Source organism: Ovis canadensis, chromosome 4 (assembly GCF_042477335.2).
Source record: "Ovis canadensis isolate MfBH-ARS-UI-01 breed Bighorn chromosome 4, ARS-UI_OviCan_v2, whole genome shotgun sequence".
NCBI lineage: Eukaryota > Metazoa > Chordata > Mammalia > Artiodactyla > Bovidae > Ovis > Ovis canadensis.
The window spans coordinates 76252673-76277626 of record NC_091248.1 but is presented as its reverse complement, the minus strand read 5'-3'; the positions used below and the strand labels follow the sequence as shown (position 1 = coordinate 76277626).

Below are 24954 nucleotides of genomic sequence, written 5' to 3'. Positions count from 1 at the left end.
AAATAAACATGTATATATGTATATAAATAAATTGAGACTTTTCCTGGTGGTCCAGTGGTTCAGAATCTGCCTGCCAGTGCAGAGGATACCGGTTTGACCCCTGGTTCGAGAAGATTCCATATGCTGTGGGATAGATAAGCCTGTAAGCCACAAACTACTGAGCCTGTACTCTGCAACAAGGGAAGCCACCACAGTGAAAAAAAGAAAAAGCCCCCGAAAGGCAACAAAGAGTAGCCACAACCTCTGCAACTAGAGAAAGCTGCACACATCAATGAAGCAAAACCCAGTGCAGGGAAAATAAATTTTAAAATATATATAAATACATATATATGTTATATTATACATTTACTTAAATACTATATTTTTAATGAGAGCTATGTAATGAAATCTTCCTAGTACTGGTGTTGGAAAACAAGTCTATATTCTTTTTTTTTTTTTTTTTTGCTTTTTAAAAAAATTTTATTGAAGTCCAGTTGATTTACAATGTTGTGTTAATTTCTCCTGTACAGCAAAGTAACTCAGTTGTTTTTTTTTGTGGTCCTACATGTGTCATTTTATTTATTTATTTATTTATTTTTTACTTCATTTTGCTTTACAGTACTGTATTGGTTTTGCCATACATTGACATGAATCAGCCACAGGTGTACATGAGTTCCCAATCCTGAACCCCCCTCCCACCTCCCACCCCATGTCATTTATGCAATTAAAAAATATATATATACATGATAAAATTTAAAAGTTTCTGAGTAAGTTATATTGTACATGAATTGCCTTACCTCTGGTCTTTTCCTGTATGCAGTTATTTTCTAGAGAAACTGAAATTTGTTAGCCTGTCCATCCTCCAGACTGAACATTAGCTTCTCAAGAATAATTTTATTTATCTTATTTCTCCAGAGTCTACTGAGAGTCTAGCACTCACTCAGTAGTAGGTGCCTAATAAAAACTTGCAGAATGGAAAGATGAAGAAAAAATTAATAAATTTAACTTTTGAGTCTGGCAGCTAGATTGTATGAATCAAAATCAAGATACAGTTGTCTGGCCTACACAGTATGAGTATCTTAGAGAGAATTTGGCATGGAATATTTGATATCCAGAGTGTCCTGAAAAGTTCAGGATATATGATCAAATACACCTCAAATAGCTGCATCTGTTTTAAAGGAGCTACAGCAAGCCACTAAAACAAATTCCACTGTCTGTGTTCTACTAATTTTTCATTATAAAAATTGTCCCATGTTCTTTGTTCATAGTAGAAGGAACAATCCAGAAGATTTTCAAGGATGTCTGTTTAACCTTTAACACAAGGACTCTGGATCTGCTTTTCTCTTATCTCACTCACTATAATTAATTGGTTGCACTGCTCAGGCCTCTTCCATCACACACACACAAAACAGCCAAACATTTTGTTTGTTAAGCACAGCTGAGGCTGGCTCAACAGAGTGTCTATTCAAAAGAGGGAAATAAAATATGCAGCAAAGCAAGGAGACAGGGAACAAAGAATCCAGTATGACAATTAACAGGAGAGCTAAACAAACATTCAGAACACCATCAGGAAGGTAAACAGCCTCAAGTGTCTAGAAAAGAGAGAAGCTGGAGGGGAAAGCCTGAGAGGACCTGAAAGGACCAATTTAAATCAGTGAAGAAATTTATGACTTTGTTATAAAGGATTTTTTTTTTTAAGTCAGGTTTACTGAAGTATAATTTTTACACAGTAAAATTCCCCTTCTTATAGTTCTGAGACTTTTAAACATCACATATAGATGTGTAGTTACTATCACAATCAAGATATAGAACAGTTTCACCATCTCGAAATTCTCTCTTGCTCCTTTTTAATCAACTCCTCCCTCACCCTCAGCTCCTAACGACCACTATCATGTGTTCCGTCTTTCTAGTTTCGCCTGCTTTAAAGGAATTTAATAAGAGAACTTAAAACAGAGGTGGTGGGGGGAGGAACTGAGATTATTTTTTTTCCCTACACCCACTCACTTTCTATACCCATCAATACATCATTTGCTGAACTTTTATTTATTAAGTATCTATTATGTGCCAAAGATTCTACATACCTCATCTTTCATTTTTACAGCTTGTCCATGAAGGAAGTTACATCCCATTTTCCAGATGGGAGCTAAGAGTCAAAGAGGTGCCAAGCTAGTAAGAGGCAGAGCCAAGATTCAGAATCAAAGTTGATCAAAAATGCCACCATGGCTTATCTCTGGGTGGTAGGATTATAGCTGATCTGTGCTTTCTTCTTTGTTTGTACTATCAAAGTTTTCAACAATAAGTTTATATTATTTTTGCAACCAGAAAAATTGCTTTCATAATATATATATACACATACATATGTATATATGTACTACATACATACATACAAGGTTTGATTCTCTGTTGAGCAAAAAGGGGAAAGGTAGAAAAGAGTTTAAAAGAGGATAAAGAAAACACTCCTCTTAGCAACTGGCACTCGGAACTGAGAAACCAGAATCAAATTTACTAAAAGAACCAGAGCACAGCTTTGTTCTGTCTCCAGATCTCATCAGAGTCTAATAGCTCTACCTTTGAAAGTTCTGTAGCACAAATGCCCTTCCAAAGCACTGAAGACAAGTCCCGGAGGCCTGTAAAAACCCATTAGGCCACTCAGACCCAAAAGGCAAACCTCCTAAGCTTCTTCCTGCCTCATCTCCATGAGAGCCAGTAGGAACAAGCCTACTCTCGTGAAGGAGTGAGAGCACAGCAGCCTTTCACCACCCCAGGAGAGGCAGGAAAGTGAATAACTCAAGGCCAAGGCTAAAGGGGACACAGAATATCTTTTATTGTGGGGAAGTGTGGAGTTCTATTTTAATAGTCTATGTTGGGAGAATATTACCCATCACAGCACTGTAAGAAGACTCATGAAGGCATCCTTTGGCCTTTAAGCAGAATCCAATTGTTGCTTGCTTCAAAAATATTTGAGTAATCTTACAAAAATGTATAAAGTGCAAGTTTTTTTAAAAAAATAGATTGGGTACTGGGACTAGGTGCTTGCGTGCATGCTAAATCACTTCAGTCGTGTCTGACCCTGTGCAACCCTATGGATTGTAGCCTGCCAGGCTCCTCTATCATGGGATTTCCCATGTTCTCCTCCAGGGGATCTTCCCAACCCAGGGATCAAACCCTCATCTCTTAAATCTCCTGCATTGGCAGGCGAGCTCGTTACCACTTGTGCCACCTGGGAAGCCTGGGACTAGGTACTGAAATAGAAAAACAATAAACATTCACACACACACACACACACACCCACCTCACATGACACACAATTAATTCAAGAGGGATTGCTGACCTAAATGTAAAAGTGAAAACTCTAACGCTTCTGGAAAAAAATAGAGGAGAGTATCTTTCCAACTTTGAATAGCAAAGTTTTCTTAGATAAGATAAGCAAAACCATTTAAAAATTGATAGATTATACCAAAATTTTAAACTTTTACTCGTAAAAAGACAGTGTTAATGAAATACAAAGAAATATATCATAGACTGATATAAAATATTTGCAAGACATACCTTTGACAAAGTTTTAGTATCTAAAATATGTAAAGAATTCCTATATCTCAAAGATTTGAAGAACCATACAAGTCAATTTGGATTAACTTAAACAGACACTACACAATGGAAGATATATTAATGGCCTATAAGCAGTTTAAAAGATACTTAATATCATTAATTATCAGCGAAATATAAATTAAAGCCAAGATACTACTATGTGCCTGAAAAACTAAAATAATTTGAAAAAACAGACTGGCAACACTAAATGTTGGGAGAACATAGAACAACCTGAACTCTCATGTAGTGTTGATGATATAATCACTTTGGGAAAAGGACTGACCGTTTCTTATGAAATTAGACATGTATCTGCCCTATGACCCAGCAATTCCACTCCTAGAAATGTGGCCAGAGTTATGAGGGCATTTCTCCAAAGCGACTTGTACAAAAACATTCATAGCAGCTGTAATTGCTAAGCAATCTGAGGTATATTCATACAATGGAATACTAATCAGCAGTATAAAGAAACAAATTCTGGTACACATAACAGTGTGGATGAATCTTTAAACATTATGTTGAATGATAAAAGATTTATATAAGAATACTTATTGTGTGATTCCATTTATATAAAGTTCTAAAACAGGTAAAACTCATCTACAGCAGGAGAAAAAATCAGGACAGTAGGTGCCTCTGCGGTTGTGAGGATGAAAGAAAAGACATGAAGGAATTTGCTAGACTGATGGAAATATTCTGTATCTTGATCAGGATTTATGTTACACAAATATATGCATTTGTCAAAAATCTTTGAATGGTGTATTTAAGGTACGTGCACTTTGTTGTATGTCAATTTTATATTACTCAAAAACAGAAAAGAACTATAATCAAATATTGACTTTGGGTTAGTGATATATATACTAAAACATATAGGGGTAAAGTGTATAGATGTTTACAATTTACTTTGAAACACATCAAAAAGTAATTGAAAAGGAGGATGTATATATGGACAGGCATGTGATAAAGTACAGTAAAAGGTTAATCATAGAATCTAGATGGAGGATATATGGGTGTTAATATAAAATTCTGTCATATTTTTCTAGTCAATAAATTTTATAATGAAATATTGGAAAAAATAAGTTAGGATTTAGGAGAAACAAAAAGTAAAGTTCAGGCAAAAAGGATGAAACTGAATTTAGAACCTTATAAGGAAGTATAGGTCTGTCTTATGGTTTCCTAAGAGCCAAAGCAAAAGGGAAAAGCAGATGATGTGCAGGAGTGAAGGGGAAGAAATAAAAGCAAAGGAGGAAAAGAGAGCGAGATCTCATTTACGCAGTTAACAATGCCCATATGGTTGAAAAAAAAATGTTCTAGTAAAGCACCATTTTCCTGATACAGGCAAGTTTTCATGAAGAAGGTACTGTGTGCATGTGGTTCTATTAATTAGGATAAGGACTTGAAACAGAGACCTTTACTTCTTGTACAAATAAAAAAACTTATTCCTATCTTGTATAATAGCACAAGTAGTGCTCTATGGGGTCGCACAGAATTGGACACGACTGAAGCGACTTAGCAACAGCAGCAGTATTCTGGGGGATTTCCCAGGTGGCGTGCGCGGTAAAGAACCCACTTCCCAATGCAGGAGACACAGGTTTGATCCCTGGGTTGGTAAGGCCCCCTGGAGGAGGGCATGGCAACCCACTCCAGTATTTTTGCCTAGAGAATCTCCATGGATGGAGGAGCCTGGCAGGCTACAATCCATAGGGTCACAAAGAGTTAGACATGACTGAGGTGACTTAGCATGCATACACAGTGTTCTGGGACCAGAATGGTGGCATTAGTCATAGGAAAATAGGTGGTTGGAGCTCCAAAATACTACAACATAGAAAAAGGCTGTAATTATTTTATCCAAGAAGAAATTATGTACAAAAATAGACTCAAGAAATACTCTAAGAAATACTCTATCACTTGTCTTATTGATCTACTCCATCGTATGTTGCTCAATCCGTTCCTCTCTGAACTTTATGCTACATAATAGAGCATATGTAGCTACATACTAGAATGACAATACTAGCTTTCTTATACCATATTTCAACAATTCTGAGATACATAATTTTTTCCCACATTTTGACACCTCTGAGATTGGCATGGGTCTTACTGTCAATGGCATGTCATTTTAAAAATTTCTTAATAGTATGTAAAATAATAGTGTTTCTTAAAATCAATGTCGTGTTACATTTAATAAGACAGAATTATCCAGTGCTTCATGGTTCGAAGTATTTTCATCCTGTTCAATTCTTACAATATCATATTTTGGTGAGATGGGTAGTTATTCCTATTCCAAATATAGACATTGAAATTCAGAGTGTTTAAATGACTTCTCTAAGGTCCTCTGCTAGTTATAATGAAGCTACAATACTGATCTGAATTCTCTAAATTTGAAATGTCCTGCTTTCTCCCAATATTACACAAAATATTTAGAGAATGAAATCTCCATGGAAACAGGAATTTTGTTTTATTCGCTACTTTAGCACCAGAGCAGAGAACATTACTTGGCACATAGCAGATAGTCAAATGTTTATTTAATGAATTAGTATTATAGAAGGGAATGAGAGGTCAGAATGGAAAGAACCTGTGGACTGTGGTGAGCTGGGAAGTTTACACAGAGGGTAGCTATCCGCCATTTTTTCTCTGCTTTGATGAACGTATCATTCATCACGCAAATAGCACCTACTTCATGGTGCCTTCCACAGGTTAAGTTAAATATATTCATTCCCTAATAACTTGAGAGGCAACCGAGGATAGTGCAAAGCATACTGATTTTTGCATGAGAAGACCTTTGCATGAGAAGATTTTTGCATGATTTTAAATTCCTTCTGATTTTAACTACCTATTAGCAAAAAACTTTGGGAGAAATTACTTAGCTTCAGTTTTCTTACCCACAAAATTAGAAATAATAAAACCTACTGGATTGCATCATTGTGAAACTTAAACGAGACCAGAATGTGAATTCACCTGAAACATAGTAGAAGCCCAAGAATAATACTGTAATTCTTTTCTCTTTCTTACATGTACAAGCTCCACTTGAACTTGATAAATACTTCCATTTTTTTAACTTCATATTTTTCTCCCCATGACTGTGTGCTTCTAAAAGAACTGCACCTCTCCAGAATGCAGGAGAGTGCCAGGCTCATTCTAAATGCTCTTAAGTATTTTCAGAGTTTATTCATTCACTTATTTAATTCATAAATATTTACCATATTCCTATTATGTGCCAGGTTCTTTTCTAGTTGCTGACACTCCACCAATGGACAGAACTAATGAAAATCTCTGTCCCCTTCAGTTCAGTTCAGTTCAGTCACTCAGTCATGTCTGACTCTTTGCGACCCCATGAATCACAGCACGTCAGGCCTCCCTGTCCATCACCATCTCCCGGAGTTCACTCAGACTCACGTCCATCGAGTCAGTGATGCCATCCAGCCATCTCATCCTCTGTCGTCCCCTTCTCCTCCTGCCCCCAATCCCTCCCAGTACCAGAGCCTTTTCCAATGAGTCAACTCTTCGCGTGAGGTGGCCAAAGTACTGGAGTTTCAGCTTTAGCATCATTCCTTCCAAAGAAATCCCAGGGCTGATCTCCTTCAGAATGGACTGGTTGGATCTCCTTACAGTCCAGGGGACTCTCAAGAGTCTTCTCCAACACCCCAGTTCAAAAGCATCAATTCTTCTGTGCTCAGCTTTCTTCACAGTCCAACTCTCACATCCATACATGACCACAGGAAAAACCATAGCCTTGACTAGATGGACCTTTGTTGGCAAAGCAATGTCTCTGCTTTTGAATATGCTATCTAGGTTGGTCATAACTTTTCTTCCAAGGAGTAAGCATCTTTTAATTTCATGGCTGCATTCACCATCTGCAGTGATTTTGGAGCCCAAAAAATAAAGTCTGACACTGTTTCCACTGTTTCCCCATCTATTTCCCATGTAGTGATGGGACCAGATGCCATGATCTTCATTTTCTTAATGTTGAGGTTTGAGCCAACTTTTTCACTCTCCTCTTCCCTTTCATCAAGAGGCTTTTTAGCTCTTCTTCACTTTCTGCCATAATGGTGATGTCATCTGCATATCTGAGGTTATTGAGATTTCTCCTTTCAGTCTTGATTCCAGTTTGTGCTTCTTCCAGCCCAGTGTCTCTCATGATGTACTCTGCATAGAAGTTAAATAAGCAGGGTGACAACATACAGCCTTGACGTACTCCTTTTCCTATTTGGAACCAGTCTGCTGTTCCATGTCCAGTTCTAACTCTTACTTCCTGACCTGCATACAGGTTTCTCAAGGGGCAGGTCAGGTGGTCTGGTATTCCCATCTCTTTCAGAATTTTCCACAGTTTATTGTGGTCCACACAGTCAACGGCTTTGGCATAGTCAATAAAGCAGAAATAGATGTTTTTCTGGAACTCTCTTGCTTTTTCCATGATCCAGCAGATGTTGGCAATTTGATCTCTGGTTCCTCTGCCTTTTCTAAAACCAGCTTGAACATCTGGAAGTTCATGGTTCACATATTGCTGAAGCCTGTCTTGGAGAATTTTGAGCATTACTTTACTAGCTTGTGAGATGAGTGCAATTGTGCGGTAGTTTGAGCATTCTTTGGCATTGCCTTTCTTTGGGATTGGAATGAAAACTGACCTTTTCCAGTCCTGTGGCCACTGCTGAGTTTTCCGAATTTGCTGGCATATTGAGTGCAGCACTTTCACAGCATCATCTTTCAGGATTTGAAATAGCTCCACTGGAATTCCATCACCTCCACTAGCTTTGTTCGTAGTGATGCTTTCTAGGGTCCACTTGACTTCACATTCCGGGATGTCTGGCTCTAGGTGAGTGATCACACCATCATGATTATCTTGGTCGTGAAGATCTTTTTTGTACAGTTCTTCTGTGTATACTTGCCACCTCTATTTAATATCATCTGCTTCTGTCCCCTTGGAGGCAGATAAACAATACAGGAATAAATAACATGGTGATAAGTCCTGTGGAAAAAAATAAATAAAGCAGAAAGGATAGGGATAGAAAGTGTGGGAGACAGAGAGATGTTATGGGGAGGGAGGTGGGAGGGGGGTTCATGTTTGGGAACGCATGTACACCCGTGGTGGATTCATGTCAATGTTTGGCAAAACCAATACAGTATTGTAAAGTAAAATAAAGTAAAAAAAAAAAAAAAAAGAAAATTCAAAACTTAAAAAAATAAAATAAAATGAATAACCAACCAAGACCTACTGTACAGCACAGGCAATTCTGCTCAATATTCTGTAACAACCTAAATGGGGAAAAAAAAAAGAAAGTGTGGGAGATAGTCAGGGGTAACTTTTTGTAATATTAATATTAATATTAAAGAGTGTTAAAGAAAAGCCTTACTCATGTGATGACATTTGAGCAGAGACTTCAAGGAAATGAGGGGAAAGCCAAGCAATCTGGGTTAAATTAGAAGAGCAACATGAATATTTGTAGGAAAAATAAATAGATAAGAATAGAACATTCCAGAATGTGAGAACATTTGACCAAAAACCTGACAGACTTAAGTAGGCGGCTTGCTTGGGCAATATAAAATGAACCAGTCCAACTGGAGTATCAGGACTTTGAATACCAGGAAAAGAATCTGTATTTTATCTTATAGACAATGGTGAACCACCGGAGACTTTTATCCTAGAGGATGTGACAGAAACCAAACAGTACCACAGGAAGCTTAACCTGGTGGAGCACCCCTGCAGAAAACATTAAAGGGGAAGGCTAGCAGTTCCAGCATGGACATCTTGAGTTTGACGCCACCATGGGTTTTCAAGAAGATCATGCACAGAAAACAGTCGGAAATGCAGGCCTGGGGTCAAGAGAGAGAGTTGAGGGCTTGAGATTTGAGGGGTTGTAGCCCATCTAAATCCTGACAGCCGATTGTAATCATCTTCCAAGAGTCACCGACTCTGTGAGCAACAAGCAGATCTTGTTAGAATTCTACTTCTGGCCTAAAAACTGGTAGGACATTACTCGTTGGAATTTTCCAAACTTACGCCAAGACTACAGATTCAAAGTCAGCAGTAATGAGAATGATATGCAGGACCTGACAGGGAGACATGCCAGAAAATTAAGTAGGAAAAAAACCTGAAAGGTGGGGCACAGCGTGCCTTGGGAAGCTCAGACTCTTGAGAAATCTGGAAGAACATATATCATGCCAGATGCTTCAACCTTATGGGAGGGCTTTTATTTTAAAGTGTGCTATGTGAAATGATTTAGACACCCTTCAAAAAGCTGCATGCCAGTGATTCATCCTATCTGAAAAAAACATACAGCCCCTCACATTTCACTTTTCAATCTCACCACTGATTGGAAATAACAAAAGTGATCTCTTTGCTATTTGGAGTAATTTCTCTTTCACCCACCAACAAGCAGGATGGGGGAAGGGATGTCTCTGAAAAGTGAAGAGCGGGGTTTATACAGTTTGGGGAAAAAGTTGCAGGAGGCAATTGTACCCTTATGTAAGATCCTTGTATAAAGACCACTCATGTGCCTGCGGCTGTGTGACAGTGGAATCTGTCACTGTGGGTGTTAAATTGAGAAAAAAGGGGGAAAATTACTTTATTGAAATAAACTTGATTCCTATCCACAAAAGCAAAGGGCTGCCATCAGTCTGGAATCCTAATCAGGTGTCTTGGGTGCCTATAATTAGCCACTGGCTCCTAGAAAGGAAAAAAGCAGGGCCTCCTTTACTTGAAGTGTATTTTCTTAGCCCAGGAATCCTTAAATATGTTGCTTACATAACCCCCAAAAGAATTTTTAAGACTATGGAACTCCTCACATATTTTGTCACTGAAAATTTTTCATCAGAGGATAAGATGATGATAAATTGTAATTAAGATAAATACTTCATGACACTATTTGGTAAAATAGATTATAACTTCCCAAAGAATAAAATACCTCAAATCTTAAGGAGGTCATATGAAAATTTTATAAACCAGTTCTATCCAAATACAAAAAATTTGCTTGTCTTGCAAGACATTCCAGTTAACTTTAAGAGAATCAGCATCACTAACTTAGACTGTTCAGCTGTTCCAAATCTAGAGCTTCTCCACAGAGGTTCCCCAGTTATTCTACTTCTAATGCCAACTTCACTCAGAAATACGAGTAAGACAGGTAAAGGAGGGAGGCTCTGTGCATGGAAGGAAGCTTGATTAACAACAAACAAACATGTCATTACCAAACGAGTATTTCTTTCTTGATTTTTACTTTTATATGTATCTACAAAAAAATGAATGTTTTCCTACACAGCCAAAATAGCACTGTAGCACTTAACGAAAATAGCCTGTCCGTGTTAAAATTTCTCACATGTCCCCCAAATGCCCTTTATGGGATGGTTTATACAATCCAGGATTCAATCTTGGGTGTATATTGCATCTGGTTGCTATATCCCTTAAGTGTCTTTTAATCTAGAACATACATTCTACATAGGGGAGATGTCCACAAGGGAGTGAAAATTGGTTCTTAAGAGATGAAAAAACTGTTACTCTTTTTATGTAGAAAGCACAGTACATATAGTCATAAACATATACACAGTATAACTGTAATATTGGATGGTGGGGAGACAGGAAAAAATGTCTTAAAAGGCCTTAGGGGGTAGGGGGATAAACAATAATGAAAAAAAGGTTGAGAAATACTGATTTAGAATGATCCCTCTTTCATGATACCAATGGATTGATGAATTGGTACCTAAATCAGTATTTCAGCGTAGGTTTTCATAGCCCAGGGCAAAACCCTATTGTAAGATCTGGGTTGAGTAAGGTGGCAGACATGGAAATGTGCTGCTCAGATATCCCTCCAAGAAAACACTTGCTGCCTAACTAGGAGGAATGTGTCTAGCTGAGATTCCTCAGTTTCTCAGTGGAGGTCATACTCCCTGGGGACGACCCCCACCAATGAGCAAAGCTGCTGCACAGGGGCCTGGCTATTTCCACCCTACAGGAATACTTTGAAGGGGGCAGTCTTATCTCCAGAGCTCCCCAATTATCTGGCAGAGATGTTGTGGGATCCTTATTATAATCTGGCGACTCCAGCTGCCCAATCCTGCTTTCTTCTTTTTTCTTTCATGAGTGCCACTTCCCTGTGGAACATTTGCACTCTGAACTCTCAGCATCTTCTTCCTGGAAAACCAAACTGGCTTATTCTTAGCAGATCATATTTATGAAAGAATTAGGAGGTTGAAGATTTGTAAGTTGATTCCCTTAAAACTGTATCGAATTCTTCCCCTATCCCAGATGTAAGGAACTAATCAAGGTTCAATTAGAAAAGCAGAACAGTAGGAAATATATATATTCAATATGGGATTTATTATAGGCATGTAATATCACACAACTAGGGGACCTCGTTACACAGCTTATGTGAGCCTTTTGGTTTTGTGTTTGGTGCTGAAGCCTGAAATCCTCAGAGAAAGCATTTGGGAAAGAAAACTGTGAAGTGAAGAAAGCAAGGGCCTCTGAGCCACCAGTTTTCATGATGTGGTAATCTCTAGGAGAAGCTGGTGTCCTTCATCAGGGAGCTAAATACGTATCTGGTCCAGGAGTCGGGGAGGTTGGAGAAGCTGGAGGCCTGGCTTCTCTTCCATCCCAACACAAGCCAGCAGGTCAGCCACAACATGTATCAACTGTAACAACACCTGTGCCTACAGCAGCCTTCCATGTGCAAAACAAATCAAGCTGCTGCTCCACTGAGTCACATCCCAGTTCACGTAACATGTCTCTTAAAGCCCACACTGACCTGGGGCTAATATAGGCAAGAGAGTGCTGGGTGCCCTAATTACAGTTTAGCCGATTTGCTACGAAAATCCACCCATTAGGGGGTCTCCAAACCCAGTTTAAGGACCACTGACTAAACCAATGGCAAAGAGTTAGAGAGCCTTTCTAAAAGTTGTGCTTGGGAGTTTAGGATTAAATTTCTAGCTTTGTTGTGTATCCCAAAAGTGAATGTGCTAAACCTAAAACTATTAGCAAGGGAAGCTATTAGTCATTTACTCTGGGACTAGAGTATGTGGAGGGGTAAGGGGAAGTTTTCAGTCTTACAGGCCTGGGTGTGGCGCTGTTGACTGTTAACCTCTTTGAATTTCAGTTTCTTCCTCCATTAAAGGGGCTAATAATCCCTACTTTGATGGATTCGATGAGGATTACATTACAGTAGCCTACAGGAAACCCAAGTGTACATTGCCTGCATACAGTAAATGTTTAGTAAATGTCAACTATTCTTTCAAGTATGTCAGAGCTTCCAGATTAATAAAAGCATGTTGAGATATTAGATCTGCTAACTCTCTAGAGGATCACACAAGTCAAAGTCTGCTTAAGCCATGGTTACAACGCACAGAACCATCAGTTTGTGCCCCATAAGACCAGAGTTCTCCATGTCCTTGAGTTTCAAGAGTAGGAAGGAAAACTCAGAGGGTCTGATTGGTTAGCTTTCTACTGATGAAGGCCATCAGTAGCTGCAGGCAAAGACAGCAGTCAATAGGAAACCAGGCTTCATGCTGCTATTGCAATTCAATATTTCCTGAAGGCAGGGGCCTCCTTCATGCCTCAGAGAGTTGAAATTAACCTGAGAATTATGGAGGCAAATAGTTATGAAGGATGAAAGAAGGTCATGCCTGTCCTCTCATAATTCGATTCTCTTCATCCCCTGCTCTCTTACACCAATATATAACTTAAGGGCCACAAGTATCCTTCATGGTCAGAATGCACTTGATCCTGAATTAGTCAGCAATCTGGTTGCAAGAAACAGAAACCCAGGCTTCCCTGGTGACTCAGTGGTAAAGAATCTGCCTGCCAGTCCAGGAGACACTGGTTTGATCCCTGATCCAGGAAGATCCCACATGCCACGGAACAACTAAATCTGGGTGCCACAACTACTGAACCTATGCTCTAGAACCTGGGTGGGGCCCGCATGCCCTAAACCCGGTGCTCGCCAACAGGAGAGACCGCCACAAGGAGAAAGCTGCACACCACAGCTACAGAGTAGTCCTCACTCTCTGCAACTAGCGAGAGTCCACGCAGTAAAAAAAAGACCCAGCACAGCCAAAAATAAAGAAATAAGTAAATTATTTTCTTTAAAAAAGAAACAGAAAAAAAAAAGAAAGAAAGAAACAGAAACCCAAGTCAAACCAGCTATAAACAAACAAGTAAGTAAACAAGGATGAAAGAAAAAAGGAAAGATGGAAGGAAGGAGTAAGATTTCCATTTATCAGTTTATTTTTATTTGGTTCATGCGATAGGAAGTCCAGGAGGAGTGGACCTCAAAGGATTACAGAGAGTTAGCAATGCAGTTATATCTCTGTCCCTGTTTCTCTCTCTTTCTCTGTCTACTCACTTCACCTCTCTGTTCTGTTTACATCATCTCTTACTGCAGATGGGCTTGCCCTACCTTGCTGTGGGGAAGAAGAAGAGCATGATTCAGACCATTGCTGGTTGTATCATCTCAGTCTGGTGATAACAATCTCTTTCCCCAAGCCTGATACAAAGTCCCAGGGACAGACCCTAACCGGCTCAGCCTGATGCACAAACACATTTCTAGGCAATTCCTGTGGCCAAGTAGATGGAACTATGTTGGTCAAGTCTGGATCTGAGGTTCACCAGGCTGAAGACTGGTTTGGCAACCCATTAAAGCTACAAGAAGGGGTGGATCATTTCTCCCAAATGAAATAATATATAGTACTGGAAGAAGATAGGGGGGGAAATGCTGAATAGACACAATTGACAGGTATCCATGAAAGATCCTTCATGTTTCAAGGTTTTGTTTTCAAATAAATTTTTCTTTCAGAGACAGAGACTTTTACAGTTGCAAAGAAAAAAAACTCTTTGTTGGTAGAAAGAGGAGAAAATGTGCCAGAGGGAGGAGCTAGGGGAATAAGGTTATTATTAAAACTCTTTTGGAAAGTATAGCATCCTTTGACTCCAGGTATTTATCTGTGGGAGTATGACTCTTATATTTTCTTCTAGAGCCTTTAATCCCAGTATCTAAGCCTCAGGGGATAAGAGTAGCACCTACCTTATAGCACTTCTCTGAGAAATAGATGAATTAATGCAAGTAAAATGTGTAGTATAATACCTAATACATGGAAAGCTATTTTTACAAATAGAAATGTAATTTCTGTTTACTAATGTAGCACCGATTTCCCCACTACACACTGAGGTATCTTGATTGCAAATAGTTGCAATCTCTGCTTAGGATTCTTTTTCTGGCCCAGAGAGACTCATTTGGAGAGCGAATGCCCCCCATATCAATTCTCAACTGACAGGAGTTAGTGGATAAATACTCTAGCTTCCTCATTCCTCAGTGAAACAGCTCTGAGTTCCCCAGCATGACTGCACTCCAACTGATTTGTCTGAGAACATACCCCTTTTTTGGCTTCTTTTCCTTCCATCTTACTACTTTCACTCCCCTAATGGTGTTTTCTGGAATCACCTCCTAAATAAACTACTTGCCCTTGAATTCTAATATTAGGATCTGCCTCTGGGGAATCTAAACTTTGAAAAAAAAGTCTTTGAAAGAAAATGCACCACAATGTTCTGCATCATTATTCTGTGACTAGTGGTATTATAAAATATAAATTATAAATCATTTTGTCAACTATATCTAAAACATTTTTTCACAAATATGATCATGGATAGCAACTAATTGATTATTGAAATAGTCTAAAACATTACACTTACTTTTAGTTTCTTCAGAACCTGAGCACCTTTTCCTTCTGTTAATAATTCTAATTCTGTGTAACTAATAAATAAATCTTTTTTACACCTACTTTTTACACTCACTAAGTCCATGCCCAACCCAATGCCTTTACTCATACTTTATCTAACAGTTTCTATTACCTCTTCAACAAGCCCCCACTCCCAATTCATTCCAGCCCATAAGCCATTTGTGTCCATTTATTCTACGTATTACTTAATTGACATTATTAGTTCTTCCCATACTTTGCATCATTTTAAAGAGATACATGTAAAATATTGCTTTGCTATAGGCCTCTCAACTTTCTAGAATATTTGGATCAGCAATAGAAAGAACTACTTTCAACACAAAAATGGTGTTAGACCAATTCAAGATAAAATACTCCCTCCCCAATTATTTACGATAATATCTGAGCTGCATCTGCTGTTTCAGTCTTTAACAAAGGATCTGTTTTACAGAACCACAGCAATGGGGGAAGAGAAGGAAAGAACAGAAGCTGGCTCTGATGCACTCATTCCACCATCCATAAATGATCTTTTCATGAGGACACAGCCGATAAGGAGAGAAAGAAAGACAAAAAGCATTCTTGACTGTGGAATGGAATAGCAGCTCCCCCTCTGTGTCTGATTCAGTTGCTCAGAATGGCTTTCTTATGGCTGTGCCTCTTGTGAATTATGAGTCTCTCTCCCTTTCTCTTCCCCCCAGGCTTCATATTAAAGACAAGATGCAGCTGCCAGGGCCTCCAGAGATTTCCCAGCAGTCTACTATGGTGAAATAAAATACCATGTTATGCTGGAAAACTAGCCAGTCCTTTTTTCACATGGGCTGTGCTATCTTATGGTCTGGATAAAGGATTCCAGGCCTGGACACTTACTACTTTTTCTGAGATTTGTGGGATGACCTTCTGACGACAATACTCAATCTTTCTGTGTTTCAGCTTCCTAGCATGATATTTATAATTACCTCCTAAAGAGACTATATATATTTGTATACCATTGGAGCAACTATTTTGCTTCCAAGGAGGGAGAGGTTCTGTGGCCCTGTTGCCACAGATGATTTGGGACTTTGATAGACTTGCAATCTTCTTTATTTGCATCTTTTGTGTCATTACTACCAGAAGGATTGCACTATACAAATGGGCTGAGGTTTATACATAATGATTGGATGAACTGCTTCTGATATTTCAATCTTAGCTTTATCTGCCCAGAAGAAAATGGATCCAGCTAAAATAGGTTTGTAACCTTACATGGAGATTTGAAGTACGCTCGTGAAATGTTGCAGAGAAGGCAATGGCACCCCACTCCAGTACTCTTGCCTGGCAAATCCCATGGACGGAGGAGCCTGGTGGGCTGCAGTCCATGGGGTCGCTAGGAGTCCGACACAACTGAGCGACTTCACTTTGACTTTTCACTTTCATGCAATAGAGAAGGAAATGGCAACCCACTCCAGTGTTCTTGCCTGGAGAATCCCAGGGACGGGGGAGCCTGGTGGGCTGCCGTCTATGGGGTTGCACAGAGTTGGACACGACTGAAACAACTTAGCAGCAGCAACAGCAGCAGCAGTGAAATGTTGGAGTATGCTGGTGAAATCAAACTGAAGACTATCTTTAGTTAAACAGTTAAAACCCTATCACAGACTGAGGCTGAAAGTAAACATGCCCCATGTTTTTCTCATATCCTGATTTCAACCTTTAAATACTAGAATAGACTTCAAATCCCAGCAAAGGAAAGGAGAAGGAGAAGGAATGTGAGAAATTACTGCGTTGTTGATGACAGTAGCTCTCCAAGTGTGGACAGACAGTCCTCCATGCACATTCCTTTCTCCCTCTTCTGTTTCACCTGCTTATTAGCTAGCAAATAGAATCAATAAACACCCTTCCTCTTGTATGTACTTTGTTTTCAGAAGGCTTTAATAGATTAAAAATCATCAGGTGCTAAGTACTGAATTTCTTTCCAACCTTTTTGTGGGGTGTACATGGAAGAATAGATAAGGATCCAAGTAGTGATACGAAGGTTAATTTTTAATATGCAATTGGATAAATAGGTCCCTTTGGAAGTACCCAAGGAAAATCAGAAAGTAGTTCAATTTACCAACTGAGGGGCAAAGATGGAATCTTAATTATTTTTCTATCTTTTTGTAGTGCGTATTCAGTCACTTTAGTCGTGTCCGACTCTGCAACTACATGGATTGTAGGCCACTAGTCTGCTCTGTCCATGAGATTTTCCTGGCAAGAGTACTGGAGTGAATTGCCACTTTCTTCTCCAGGGGCTCTTCCTGACCCAGGGATTTTGTAATTAGCATTCAATAAATATAGTTGAGTCGAATTTTTTTAGTTTTTAAGACATATTTATTTGTTTGGCTATGCCAGGTCTTAGTCGTGGTGTGCAAACTCTTGGTTGTGCCATATGAGAACTAGTTCCCTGACCGGGGATTCAACCTGGGCCCCTAGCATTGGGAGTGCAGAGTCTTAGCCGCTAGATCACCAGGGAAGTTCCTGGGTTGAATTATTAAATTGAAATTATCCATGCCTATCTTGAAGAACATCATCTGCAAGGAAATATTTTATTAAATGCAATGAATATATAAGCTATACCTTGAACTTTTCTCCTTTTCAGTTGTGAGGTTAAAATGCTTTCCAAGTATAACTTATTAATTTTTCAAGTTGTGACTATCTCTAAGGAAGGAAATTAACATCATTCCATTTTACAGATGTGAGAACTGAAGTGTAAGGTGCTCTGGCCAGCATGGGTCAGCGAGTCAGAGTCAGAACAGAACGATGTGAAAATGGGGTCAGAGGGAGCAGAAATGAAGCCTGCCATCTACTTTGAGGCACCTTTCTCTCTCTCCCCTCTGACTGTATAACAGCTTGGGAAAGCCTAGCATTGCCTTCTGGTACAATGGGAGAAACTTTCTCCTGCCCATCAGAGGAGTAGGGCAAGGAGGAAAATCTTTGGACTCCGTCAGAACACAGCCTCTGTTTAGTTCCCCACTATAGACCCCCATCCACCCCATACATTCTGAGGCCTACCTAACTTGACACTTGGCTTGGCCCTAGTGAACCCTGGTCAAGTGAAAGAATGCATGAATAGAAGCCTTGTGACTCCAATTTAGGCATTTGAAGCATTGAATCCATATATTTAAAAATGGCACAGTCATCCCCTTTAAAAGCCCCCTAGCATCATTTATTTTCAACTGTCCCTGCAAAAACAACAATGAGAATCTCTCCAGATGTTGTATAGGACCATATACATTAGATTCTAGTGATACTCTTTTTTTAATAAATAGATACCTAAGTAAATAAATAAACACAAATACCATATATGAGGAAGGGTCTTCAACACAGTATGAAGTGAGAAAGTTTTAAAGCAATCCATTCACTGGGCTACATGCTTTTGAATGCATTATCTCATTTGATCCTCACAAAAATCTGACATGGGTGTTCTTTTTTACTCCTTTTTATAGAGACAGAAACTAAGATGGAGAAGTTAAGTAACTTGCCCAGAATCACACAGCTTGAAAATGAAGATTTAAAACCAAATCTGTTTGAATCTAGAGCCTGGCAGCTTACTGCCTCTTTCTGTTTCTTACCCTCATGCTGGCTTTTTGAATCCTCTCTTCCTTCTCCTCTGTCCCTTTTTTCTCAATTTCTGTATCTGTCTGTTTGTTCTCTCTCTCTCCTCTCTCTTTTCTTTCTCTCTTTCTCTTCTGCCACATATGATAAATAGCTTTCTTCATTCTCCAAAGGGTCCATGATTTAGAAAAGTTTCATTGCCAAAGAGTGTTGCCAGGCCCAGATTCACAGGCCCAGCAGGGTGTCTACAATTCCAGCCACCAGGCCATTGCCTCAGGTCACTGCCCAGCTGCTGAGCACACCCTAGACTCACAGACGCTGCCTGGGCTGGGGCTGTTCGTGCATTTTGTCACTGGGACTTGAAAATGGCAATTATTAACTTTAGAAGCAGTGTTTAGAAATGGCTGCCACTTAGATTTTGTCAACTAGTTTGTATGAACATGGGTTATCAATATAAGTAATTTGCATTAGAGATTTGCTTGGGTTCTCGTGTAGAGACCCTCTTCATGCTCCAGAAATTATAAACATCAAAAGATTATCCAACCAGCAGTGGCGTGTCTTGCAGAGAGCTCTCCAATACAGATGTGCCTCAGGTCACGTCCTCGTGTCTCAACCCTTCTGCTTTCAGTGGTGGGGGCTAGACTATCCCTGACAGAGATGAAAACAGCCCAGCATGGAACTTAGAACCCAGCAGCAAAGATTTTTTAAATGTTCACAAGGATAACAATAAAGGAGAGAACGCAACCTAATATTACGCTCCCAGGGCAATGGATAAGGAGTAGTAATGATTTCTTTAAAGAGAGAAAATCCTCAAGTTGTGTGTGATATTTTTTTTTTTTTAAGAAGTTGGAGAAAAGAGGAAACCATAGAGCATACTCTGAGATGGGCAGCCTTCCAAACATCACAATTACTTCTGTGGAAAAGCAGAGCTAAGACTGAGAGGGTAAAAGTCCAGAAAGTCAATGGCCAGGCTGGATTTGAAACTTGTTTTGTGCATCTGGAGATATAGAAGTCAAGGGGCCAAGGAAAGAATAGAGTTAATGACCCACATGGTAATCAACGAGTGATACTGGAGCAGTGGCTGCTACTATGCGAAGAGTACAGAGGCTGAGAATTGGAGAATTAACCACTAATATGGAAGGGTCCTTGGGCTGAGACCTTTCCATGGTTTATTTTGTTTTACTATAAATCATTTACTTAATACACTGTAGTTCTTAGGATAGTACACTCTATTAATTTATGACCATTATCGAGTTGAAAGAGAAAACACAGTTTGTATATGAAAGAAAATATGTCTCAAATTGTTTTCTTTAGATCCAGGACTGAATGTCAGAAATGAATGCCAAGACTCATTATTTAAGGGTTGCCTAAACTCTAACAGTTTTTGAATCATCTTAAATCCCGGTCAAACTGGCAGTGGAGTAGCTTGCCCCCCCCCCCCCAAAAAAACCATCCTACTTTTTGTAAATGTCTATCCATTCTAACTTTAAAATATTCTCAAACATTTTGGAAGAACGCAGAGTTAGGGAGTTCAGTAGCTTGGTGAGAGAACTGTAAGAACTTGACCCTCTTCAATACATGTTCATCAAAAACTTAGTTTTTTCAGTAGAACATTTATTCTTCTAATTCATTTTCCACTTGCGATCCTGTCTCTTAGATGGGATGTTTCAAGGAATGATTACCAAAAAATAAATAAAATTAAGCTATAATGCAACTATTTCTCTGAAGAAGAAGTTTGTACTACATTTGCCCTTTATCTGATTGCAATTATCTTTCTCCAAAAAAATCTTGCTAGAACTTGCAAAGTTCTACAGAAGTTGGTATGAAGCAGTCAGGCAATGGCAAGTACAACAGTGAAAGAAAAAAGCAAGTTCTGATTTTGAAAAGTATTTACATAGATTCCAGTGCATTCCAAACACATAAAGAATAAACTTAGTAGGGAAAGGCATTCCATGCCCAAAGCTGAATCTTTGAAACTGGGATCTGAGGAAAAGAAACACTTCATGTTACTGCTAAGCATAGAGAAACAGAGCAGAAATTATAGGCCTAAATGAAGTGTTCCTGGAAGATTCGTGAGAGAGAAGGGCAAACATCCACCAAGTAGATACTTCTCATAAGGACATGCTTTGCAATTTAAGCATTTTTGAACTTGCAATGGAATTTTAAAGCCATCCAGAAACAACAGATGTTTGAACGCAAATGATCCAACGTCTTGATGCCAAAATTAGGGCTCTGATGAGGAACGTTAGAATTGTAACATATGAAGAACTACTTCAGGAACTCTTCTCCAGGGGAACAGTTGAAAGATTTATTCTGTGACCTGCTGACCCATCCTTAATCTGTGCCCGTTTATACTCTAAGTGATAAATATTTCTGTCAAATGGAAACAAATTAAAATGCAAGTCTCTTTCCTAGGTCTAACTTCAATCTCCTCTATCACCCCTTTGAGCACTCAATCTCTAAACTGAATTATGAAACTAGGAGGAGGACTCGTCTAAGCTTTTACATATGAAAACCAATAATAGGATATGGTTGAACATACACAGCACAGAATTATCTACCTAATTTAGTAGTTGTAAGCAGCAAGTCAGTTATTTCAAACAAGCCAACAAAAACTGGCCAATATCAACTCCCACCACCAATAAATAAGCAGACTTCACTTTGCAAGGTAATTTTTCCCCCCAGATTAACTAGGTAACAGATAAATGCCAAATCTCTGCTTTTATTTAGTTTTAAGGATATATTGAGTTTTTTGTATAATTCTAAAGCAAGATAGTTGTTTTCTCATTAGCTTGTCAGATAAACTTTTCCCCCACCTCTCTCTGTTAAACAAGTAAATGCAACTTAGACGTCAAATCCCCTTATTCAGTTTTCAAAGAAACTTTTTGTACATCTCACTTATCAACTCAACTTCCCAACAAGGTAGCAAGATTTATTGGCTTCCAGAAGGATGTTAGCATATTTCTTATTTCAGCCCATACATACTCTAAAATAGCTCCTGTGAGGAGAAAGTGGCAGTATGGTCATGGTTCTAAAAGGGAGCCAGGAGCTCAAACTGAAACTGCATTTTAAAAATAGCATAGCAGCTATGATTATAATTTAGCTCCACAGCATGTAAGCGTGGTATGAACAGGAAACGGGAATACATCTTCTGAGCCTGATAAGATTCTCTAATGTAAGACATATGCTCTGTTCCTTAGCTGGAGAGCTAGACCTAGCCAGAAAGAAGAAAAGCATATATGTTTATCTTTAACCCAAAGATTAAGCCTATCCACCATGGAAGACTTTTTGAATTACTGTTGAATTAAGTGATGAAGTCAAGAATTGTGCAGCATAGATTTCAAATGCAAAAAAAAAAAAAAAAAAGAAATCTTTCTAGAAAATTGAAGATTTGAAGTAACTTCCAGAGGAAAATTAATTAAGTGAGCTATGCATCCCAAGACTGTTATCTCAGTGTAGCCTCCACAGGGCAGAGACACTCCTTAGAGAAATCAGTGCTAATCAAGGGGACACTCCTGACAAAAGAATCTCCATTGTTTATAAAAAGCCGAAGTTGACTTCGCTAAGGAGCACGTGTTTTAAAAACATTCTACAATATCAATAATTATTCCTAATTCTACTTATGACAAATAGAAACATGACAAAATGCCCTTGAGATTGCTCTTCCATTCTAGGAAGGAACTGATGGTTTCAACATATATTTCCGGGTTAGCACTGTAGAGAAAATATAAGATGAAGAAAGCAACAGTACTCAGCAGTTGATACATGACAGTACATCAAAGTACATATGGACTTACTACCTCACCCAAGCTTATAGTCAACATTAGGAACAGTGAAAAGGAGCTGATACCAATGCCTATCATCAAAATACAAAATTTGATTTATTACCCTTTGATGCAAATTGTAGTAAAGAAAACCTATAACAGCTGGAAAAGAAACAAACAAACAAAAAAGTAGTTTCTACGCTCTATTACTTTACAAGCAGAAGGCTAGGGAGATTTGTCTGGTTATTCAGAATAAGAATGAATCTGCTCATTCAACAAAAATGTATCAAGTGCTTCCTTTGCATGAGGCACTGTTGTTGCCAGGGATCCAGCAGTAAGAAAGACAGGGAAGGAGCTTACATTCCAGTAGAAGTCACTCAATAAGCGTATAAACAAGAGACTGTGAAGGGTAATGAGTGCTGTTAAGGGAATGAAAAGGTGATGTGTAGAGAAAAACAAAATAGGTGGGCACTATTTTAAGTAGGATGGTCCAACAAAGGTTTGCTTGAGCGGAGACTTGAATAAAGAGAAGCCAAATGGGTAAATATACAGGCGAATGTTCTAAGGGTAGAGGCGAAGCTAGTGCCAAAGGTCCTGATGTCAGAACAAAGTTTGACTTCTTCAAGGAAACGAATTAGCGAGGTCAAAATGTGGTGCTTGATAGGGAGATGGGAAGAGAGGGGGTTGGAAAGGCAGTAAGGGGCCAGATTGTATAGGACCTGTTGTTGTACCTTGGTTAGAGGTTAGAATTTCATTTAAAGAACAGTGAAAAGTCACTGGAGAATTTTATGTGACCTTGATTTATTTTTAATTATAAAATATTTCAGGTATCCAAGAATGTATGGATAACAAGAGAATGAATATCTCAAGAAATTAGACTCTGTTGAAATCCACCCCCACCCCCACCGTTTTTGAACCTAATCCCCTCTCTCTTTAAAGGTAACTCCTATTCTGAATTTTATGTTTACAATTCTCATGCATGTTTTGTGCTTTTAACACACACACACACACACACACTCATACATATCCATAAACAATATGTATAACACTGCCTTGGTTGTTTAAAACACTTAATGTGTAACTGGCTTTGCATGTTTTCAAACTATATCAATTCTATGACTTGCTCTTTTTCCTGTTATATTTTTTTGAGATTTGCTCATTCACATAGAGTTCTTCTTATTCATTTATATTTAACAATTGTTTCATATTCTCTTATAATAAAATTCTGCCATTTATTCATCCTTTGGCTGATGGGCATCTATGTTGTCTTTAATGTTTCTATTCATATCTTCCTGAGCAGGTAATGGAAGATAGAGAGACAAGAGTGAAAACATATAAACCAGTTGAAAGACCCTTCAGAGTGCTGCAGAAAGCCAGTGGTGGCTACAGTTAAGGTAACAGCAACCGAAATGAAGAGACAAGGAGAAATTTGGTACAGAGTTTGGAAATACAGCTGATTGGACTTTCACATAGATTTAATAGGAAGGTGGAGTTGCAGAGAGAAGGCAAAAAATTAAGGAATAATCCTAACTTTTGGTCTTAAGCTATTTTTGAGGCATCTAAAGGCCCAAATCTTAGAACTTCATAAGGTAACATGTGATGTGATATCTTCCTTCTCTAGTGCCTTGAAATGTACAAAATGTTGTTAAATGAATAAATAATGGACTTTATAATTGGTTCTCTATGGTACATTGAGATTATATTGAGATTTACTTACACAGCAATCTAGAATATTTTCAGGTAAAATGAAATGAATTGGGGTTTTGTTAAAATAATCAAAGGGGGGCTATTTGTGTTTGGGGGTTTTTAGTAAAACAAGATTGACTCTATATTAAACATTTTTTTAAGCTGAGTGATGGGTATATGGGAATTTCACTTTTGTAAATGTTTGAAAATTATCATGATAAAAAGTTTAAGAACAGGTAAGAAAAAAATTTTAACTGTTTTCTCATCAAGATGAGAGTTGTCTCAATGTGGCTTTTCAAATAAACATCCAAATACATAATAGCCACTCCTTGTAAGAATGTTGTCCAAGAATTCAGGAAGTCCAGGCAAAGTTTGTAACCTTATGGGATTTATGAACTCCTTAGGGAATTTGATGAAATATGTGAACACTTTTCCCAGGGAAAAAAAAAACACAGATACACAATTTTGCATAAATATATCAGGTTGTTCTTTACTTTTTTTAAAGCTGTTGTCATAAACCAGGTTAAGAAATCCAAATAGATTCAGGAAAAGACCTCACGAAAGTTCTGACTTTGGGACTACAAGTTCTCAGGTAATTTGTTAAGATGGAATTTTTTCCTGTTCTACTTTTGTCCTGTTCTAGTTTTTTTAATGTTCTACTTTCCATGCTTGGTGCTTACATTCCTAC

General features: G+C 38.5%; 1 long non-coding RNA gene across 3 annotated transcripts in view; it reads left to right on the top strand.

Annotated features, from left to right (window-relative positions):
- The window catches only part of LOC138439360 (uncharacterized), a 70605-nt gene extending 46352 nt beyond the window's left edge, over positions 1-24253 (top strand). For all 3 annotated transcript variants that reach the window (XR_011256691.1, XR_011256693.1, XR_011256692.1), the window contains 2 exons: positions 23408-23519; positions 23881-24253. This is a non-coding gene — a long non-coding RNA (uncharacterized lncRNA). The remainder of the gene's footprint in view (positions 1-23407; positions 23520-23880) is intronic.
- The last annotated feature ends 701 nt before the right edge of the window (positions 24254-24954 follow it).